This window comes from Amblyomma americanum, chromosome 4 (assembly GCF_052857255.1).
Source record: "Amblyomma americanum isolate KBUSLIRL-KWMA chromosome 4, ASM5285725v1, whole genome shotgun sequence".
Taxonomy (NCBI): Eukaryota; Metazoa; Arthropoda; class Arachnida; order Ixodida; family Ixodidae; genus Amblyomma; species Amblyomma americanum.
This window is the reverse complement of record NC_135500.1, coordinates 32645858-32654039: the sequence shown is the minus strand read 5'-3', so window position 1 is coordinate 32654039 and position 8182 is coordinate 32645858.

Genomic DNA, 8182 nt, shown 5'->3' with positions numbered 1-8182 from the left:
CGCTGCAAAACAGATACTCGGCTTTAACTGAGGAAGATGATCTTGATGTTCATTCAATGCACGATAACCTGACATCAATAATTACGGAGTGCGCAGTAGAAGTAGGCGGTAGGACAGTTCGAAAAGATACCGGGAAGCTATCTCAGGTGACGAAAGATCTGATTAAGAAGCGCCAAAACATGAAGGCATCTAACACTACCGATAGAATAGAACTAACGGAGCTATCAAAGTTAATAAATAAGCGCAAGGTAGCCGACATAAGGAAGTTTAATATGGAGAGAATCGAGCATGCTATAAAGAACGGAGGTAGCCTAAAAACAGTGAAGAGGAAACTAGGCATAGGTAAAAACCAGATGTATGCATTAAGAGACAAGCAGGGCAATGTCATTAGCAATATGGATAAGATAGTTAACGTAGCCGAAGAGTTCTACACAGACCTGTACAGTAGCCAATGTAATCAGAGCACTAATGAGAAAGACAGCAGTGCACAGCAATGCGTCATCCCGCCAGTAACGAAAGATGAAGTAAAGAAAGCCTTAGAAGCAATGAAAAGAGGAAAAGCTGCTGGGGAGGATCAGGTAACAGCAGATCTGTTGAGGGATGGAGGGGACATCGTGCTAGAGAAACTAGCCACCCTGTATACGCAATGCCTTATGACCTCGACTGTACCAGAAGCTTGGAAGAATGCAAACATTATCTTAATTCATAAGAAGGGAGACGCCAAGGACTTGAAAAATTACAGGCCGATCAGCTTACTATCCGTTGCCTACAAAGTATTTACTAAGGTAATCGCTAATAGAGTCAGGGCAACGTTAGACTTTAATCAACCAAATGATCAGGCAGGCTTTCGTAAAGGATATTCTACAATAGATCATATTCACACTATCAATCAGGTGATAGAGAAAAGCGCAGAATATAACCAACCTCTATATATAGCTTTCATTGATTACGAGAAAGCATTCGACTCAGTGGAAACCTCAGCAGTCATACAGGCATTGCGTAATCAGGGGGTAGAAGAACCTTATGTCAAAATACTGGAAGCTACTATAGTCCTCCATAAAGTCAGCAATAAAATTCCAATAAGGAAGGGCGTCAGGCAAGGAGACACTATCTCGCCAATGCTGTTCACCGCATGTTTGCAGGAGGTATTTCGAGGCCTGAATTGGGAAGAGCTGGGAATAAGAATAAATGGAGAATACCTAAATAATCTGAGATTTGCTGATGACATTGCCTTGCTGAGTCACTCAGGAGGTGAACTGCAAATCATGATCAACGAGTTAGACAGGCAGAGCAGATCGATGGGTCTAAAAATTAACATGCAGAAAACCAAGGTAATGTTCAACAGCCTAGCAAGGGAACAACAGTTCACAATTGGCAGCGAGAGCCTAGAAATGGTGCCGGAATACGTCTACTTAGGGCAGGTAGTGACAGCTGATCCGGATCATGAGAGGGAGATAACTAGAAGGATAAGAATGGGGTGGAGCGCATATGGCAAATTCTCGCAGATCATGAGTGGCAGTTTACCAATTTCCCTCAAGAGGAAAGTGTACAACAGCATAATCTTACCGTTACTCACCTACGGGGCAGAAACGTGGAGGCTAACGAAAAGAGTTCAGCTTAAGTGAAGGACAACGCAGCGAGCCATGGAAAGAAAAATGATAGGTGTAACGTTAAGAGATCGAAAGCGGGCAGAGTGGGTGAGGGAACAAACACGGGTTAATGACATCCTAGTCGAAATCAAGAGAAAGAAATGGGCTTGGGCAGGGCATGTAATGCGAAGGCAGGATAACCGCTGGTCTTTAAGGGTAACGGAGTGGGTTCCAAGAGAAAGTAAGCGTAGCAGGGGGCGACAGAAGGTTAGATGGGCGGATGAGATTAAGAAGTTTGCAGGCAAAGGGTGGATGCAGCTGGCAAAGGATAGGGTTAATTGGAGAGACATGGGAGAGGCCTTTGCCCTGCAGTGGGTGTAGTAGGGATGATGATGATGATGATGATGATGATGAAAACATTTTGACTTTTCACATGCCTTCTGTGCCAGATTTCGTGGGTTCAGCCTGGCGTGTCTCCAGGCCTGCCTCCGCTCAGGCATCGGACCGCACGAGAGCGACTGTCCCTTAAAGTCGCTTGGGGGTCGCAGCCACTCCCGTGGGGTTTCGCATCCCCAGAAGATGGGGCTTGGCCAACCAATCCCCACCTCTGGCGGTGCACCGGAACAAAGCCTAGTATTCGCAACTACACCGGCCCGCATCCGGTTGCGGGGGAGAGGGGCACGTGCAGGTGGCACAGTCGGATTTCACCCCCCCCCCGCTCACGCTACAGTAATCTACAAGGGAGAAGGGAGGAGGAAAAAAATGACCTGAACAACTAGCGCCCTATTCCTCTATTGCCACTATTTTCTAAAGTCGTGGAACGTGTGGTATATAAAAGATTACAAATTTCCCTACACAGAAAGAACCTAATATAACAAGAACAATACAGGTTCCTGGCTGGGAACTCGACGCAAACTGCATAAATGATAGACTTTCTAACTTTAAACAAAAGCTTTTTACGATTGGAATATTACTTTGTTTTCGCAAGGCCTTTGATGCAATCAAACACGATATTTTATTGGCAAAATTATAAATTTACGGCATACGTAGCATTGCAAATAAATGATTGATAAGCTATCTTAGAGAACGGAAGCAGTCTTCATGGCTACAGGATCTAAAATCCAGCACAGTAACAACGAAATTCGCTGCACAACAGGGGGGCTCTATCTTCGGTCCTTTACTTTCTATTTTGTACATACACCCAATTTCCAACCTAGTCCTCTACGCTGATGACACTAATGTTCTCGTTTTCGGTCTCAGCCTTGGCCTGCTCGAACATCGATCCAATACTTGGCTTAGCGAACTGCGGACATGGCTTGATGCCAATAAACTTGAAATAAAAGGTAAGCAAACAAAATGTGTTTTATCATGCTAAAAATAAAAGTCTGGATCATGATATTAGACTGTACTTTAAGGACACAGAAAGAGCACAAGTAAATTCTCACAAGTTTCTAGGGGCTTGTTTTCGCAGTGACTTCGGCTCGTTCGATCAGGTCAATAGCGTACGAACACGAATATTGAGATCGATTGGGGTAAGTCAACGACTTCGTACTCTTCTTCCGTTCCACGTCAAGAAACAGTTATGTTTTTCCCTTTTCATTCTCATATTCCCTATAGTCACTTAGTGCAGGGAACATGTAATGAGACTCAGCTAGGTTATTTCTTTTGCAAAAGAGAGCCTTGCGTATGTTGGGTAAAAATCTTCTTACTGATTACATGCTTAACAGTTAGAATGCGTTGCCGTTTTTTTCTGTGCTCCAGGTAATACTTAGCATTGCTAGTGTACAAATAAATAAAACAAGTGTTTGCATCTTTCTCCCATTCTTTCCTAAATAGAGATATCCAGCATAACTTGCGTGTATTTTTTTAATTATTTCTGGGCCTCGCACTAACTACGGCACACCGACTACAGATCACCAAATAACATTATATGCAACACATATCCAGCATTAATTGCTTCTGTCCAGGAAAGTGTAACTATCGCCCAATTCAAAATGAAAATGGCCTGTCTTTTGACCGCTTCCACGTAGCATTGCGTGTTTCGTACATTACTCAGCGGTTCTGTTCCTTTTTCCATAGCTGATTATTCTGTACTGTTTTCAAACTCTTTTGTGCGAACCTATTTGTTTTCCTGCATTATTGCCGCTTTACCAATGGTGGGGTACTTTTGACTGCACCGTCAACTGTTGTTCGTTTGGTGCATTTTCTCTCTATTTTTCCGCCTAACTAGTGTGTAGGCTTTGCTTACTGTACCGCTGTCCTGAATTCCTTTACTGCTGTGTTCGCTATATCATTAGTTTCATCTGCATGTTTGCTGCGTGTGCCGCCGCGGTGGCTGAGTGGTTATGGCGCTCGGCTGCCGGCCCGAAAGACGCGGGTTCGATCCCGGCCGCGGCGGTCGAATTTCGATGGAGGCGAAGGTCTAAGGTCAGGTGGCGGCAGCCTAATATCAGTGGGGTCGTAGTCGTCAAGCCGTCATGTCTTCTGGATAGTGACATAGAACGAGGCGAAGGAGAGAGGCGAGGTCGGGGCGCATCTGGAAGGCTGGGGCAATGCAGAGAGGTGCGAACTACAAGCGGTTCACCGAAGTCCTTGGAAGCCATGCAGGCTTCGAGCTCCGGAAACGGGAGGATGAGGATCGCCAGCAGCCCGCACCTCCCCCAAATGTTGCATGGCGGCCAGCCGAAGAATGAGACGTGATGACACACAGGGATGAGATGACTTAAAGGCTCCTGTTACGCGTTGCTGCCCTGTTTGTGTTCGTCTGGTTCGCAGCAATATATACAGCCACTCCTGCATACTGTGTGTTTCACCTAAGCTGTTCTGCAATTTATAAAAATACATGCTTTTTTAGTTACAAGAGAGTTTTTCTTGGAACAGCATTGTCAGCGATGTAGCACATGAGAATAGAGCAAATACATGCTAAATAGTAGGCTGGTTAATAGTGAATAGTCCAACTTAAAAAGTTTTTTTAGGGAAGGAAATGGCGCAGTAACTGTCTAACATATCCCGGTGGACACCCGTACCGCGCCGTAAGGGTAGGGGTGTAATGAACCCTTACTGTTATTCTCCTTGTTTATTGGGGCGTGTAGCGCACCGTAAGTAATATTTATATATTTGTTTAACAAATACTGTCAACCCTTATGAAAACAATCTCAGTACAAGTTTTTATAATCTTGAAAACATAGTCACCCTCGGCACTGTGGCCCAACAAACTTCCGCTACTTTGACAATCTAAGTAGACTGGAGCGGTTCTTTTGTCGGTAAGCTTCTCGGAAGCCCATGTATTTTGGAACTATGTAGGAAAAATTTGTTGGCCAACAGCGCCGAGGCCAACTGCGTTTCCGAAATTCTAAAAGTTGATATGAAAAGTACAGTGCAGTACCACATGCCTCTCAAAATATACGAGACTAACAACGATAGTTAATAAGTTAAATATCTAACATTAGTTAACCAGCCTAGTCGTTAGCACCCCCCCCCCCCCCCCATATCTCAGTTATATTCTCATGCGCTAGAGCGCTCACAAAGCTATGCCAAAAAAAACGGTCTGCTAACTGAAAAAGCTAACTGAACGATAACTGAACGATAGTTAATAAGTTAAATAATGCAGAACATGTAACCCGCTATAGCACGTTCGTGAGAAATCAAGAGCTCGTGGTGCACGTGAAAAACCTTTATTGCTCTCAAAAGAGAAGTTTATGGAGGTATGCGTGAGGTGGTCCTTAAGAGTCCGGCCCTTACAGATACTAGGTGGGGTCCCTACTATGCGACCCCCGTTGCGTCGGCCACTGTCCGGGCGCGCTCGACCAAGGCCTTTTGGGCCTGCAGGTCATAGCAGCCGAGCAAGGTCGCCTCCCGATCCTCCTGAGTGGGGTTGGGGTGAGGGAGAAGAGCTGGATTGGATGGGCAGGCCCACACCATGTGGTAGATGTCCGAACACAAGACTTCTCCACACAGTGAGGACAACCTCCCGTGAAGGAAGGATCAAAATGTTTGAGTGCTGCCGGGCACAGCAGAGTGTTGGTATAAAGGCTGAGTATAATCCGCTCCTCCGTCTTAGGTAGACCTTTACTCGGGCGAGTATAAAGGCTATGGCGAGATTGATAATGTAGGACAATGTCTTGAAAAGAATACGCGGGACTGAAAATTTGAGATCCCGATGTAAGGGGTCGAGAAAGGAAGCTCTGAAAGAAGGCGCGCGGGCGGCAGCATCCGCTGCCTCATTTTTCTCGAGACCCACATGACCAGGAGCCCATACAATGTTCCGGTGAGTGGGGTCCCCGGTCTAGTTGCAATTTTGAGGTAGTGGGCAGGCTAACTATGGGGCCCAGCCTTTCTCGTCGTTCCAACAGGCCCCTCGCGAGTCGGAGATAATTGTTTTGGAATCACAGTGGGTAGCAGCTAGTGCAATATCGACCTCCTCCGCATGAGAGCGCGAAATGTAAGCCTGTTAACTGTTTTGGACTGGTGTGAAGGACTGCGGCCGTGTACCATACCCTGTGGTGGGGGCCGGAGGCGTCCACGTAATAAGTGCCGCGTTGTGCCCATTGTGGCGGCACAGGGCTTCCGCCCGGGTCAGTCGCGGCCATTATAGTCTTCACGTGTCATGTTGTTAGGAACAGGGCGTACGCGTAGGGCGCATCCCCACTCGAAAGGGAATCGTACGTGCTCTTCAATCAGAGCGCCGTCAGTGTAGTCAGGGCAACCGCCAGTGATGGGTGGTTTAGTGTTAGACAAGGCGGGAGTCCGGCGCAGTGCGCCTTGACGGTGAGTGTCTGCGTGACCGTGCATCAGGCATACCCTAATCCTGCCCCCATAACTGGTTCCTGCACCCGAGAGCTCCAACAAACTCAGTGAAAGGCATTCAATCGAAACTGAAAAAAAATTGGTTTTCAGGAATTTAAATGCACAGTCCCTGCCTCACATATCTCAGAGTACCACCGAACAGCGCCGTAATTGAAGGGATGAAGGAATGAGTGAAAGAAACAGGAAACAAGAGGTGCCGTAATTGAAGGGTCCGGAATAATTTCGACCAGCTGGAGACCTTGAACGGGCACTAACATCGCACAGCACACGGGCGCCCGAGCCGAAATGTGAGTGTAGCGTGCGGCTTGTAATGGCAACAGACACAGCCCTACCTAGAGTTACTCATCTCTCCGCCGGGTGTCAGATGCATCGCACATCACCAGGAGACGCCAAACTTCGCAAAGAGCATAAAAGTGATTGTCCCGTCTATTTTTAGTGCTGCAGGACCCAAACTGCTATAATGATCCTGCGCAGCAGGGCCTCACCTGCATTTTTGAGTCGTCACCGAATAAAGAACATGAGTGGCCAGTAAATATTTAGTTGCTGAACACGAGGCGGCACACTGCATTGCAAGCTCCAAGTTTTTAGCCAAAACTCTGGAAAGCGACAATCTTCAAGGACTCATTCATTCGGAAAAAATACGAACTTATGGCAAACTCCCTGTTCAACATTTCCTATTCTCATATTCAAACCCTTGGGCAAAATCCCATTCTCTTCGAGGCTGCAAACGGGATTTCTATGATGCCTTCTAACCTATTTAGTTCATCGACACCGCTCTTCTCAGAGAATTTCGCTATCTTCCAAGTCAGAGAGGTAGAAGAGAAGCCATGGTGCAGACCACTGCCGTTGTGGAAATGATGAACGCTCTACGAACCTTTAAGTCGAAGAGCTTTCTTTGCAAAAAGCCGAACTCTGTGCACCAGACTGCTGTCGCCAAGTGCGTATTTAAGGGTATAGGGCAGGAGAACATCGAAAAAAAAAAGACTGGCTGCGGCTCAATTCGGCGTCTGCTGCCCTTTATCGCTTGAGATATTCTTGTTGCCTGTAGCGCTGGGTCTCCAGACGTACCTCCCGTTCATCATCGCTTTCATCAACTCGAAGAACCCACTTTAGCGATTTATCTCAGGTCAGCGCGGCTTCGTGACGCTCTCTGTAGTAGGAATGGCTACAGCAGACCGGCACCTTCTGTGCTCAGTCGAAGAACTCGTCCGTCCCGATGACCGGTTCTTGCTTCAAGTTTGCGGTGTCTAGGCGGTGAGCGCTGCTCTTTATTGAAGAAGAGGGAATCCCGTGATTAGTCACGTGACACGTCTAGCGTCAGCGAGCGGTTGGAGCGACGGAACGAGCGGTAAGAGCTGCGACAAGTAACGCTGTATCACGTCAATGCCACACCTGCAGCGAGCCTCCAGTTAGAGGTCAAATCCAAGCGTCGTGTGACCTTCAGCTTTGCAGGCGAGAAGTGGAGCTTTTCGCTCCAAAATATATCAATGTCGGTTTTCTACCGATCTTAAACGCGGAAATCATATTGATCGTTATTCAGTGACCCACAGGCTTTTAAGCCTTTCCGCCCTTCAGTATAGCCTGAAGAGCCTGATTTGTAAAAAGCAAAAAAAAAGAAAACAAACCAAAATTAGGTACTCCTGAACCGTATTCTTAAAGATGAAAATGAGACAGCATTTAGTTTTCATGCTTAGTTTCCTGTTTTAGTTTGTTCTGATGATTACATACTAACGGAATGTGAACTGCCATCGATAGGGCAAGTTGCAGACAGGATTACAAAGGAGGTC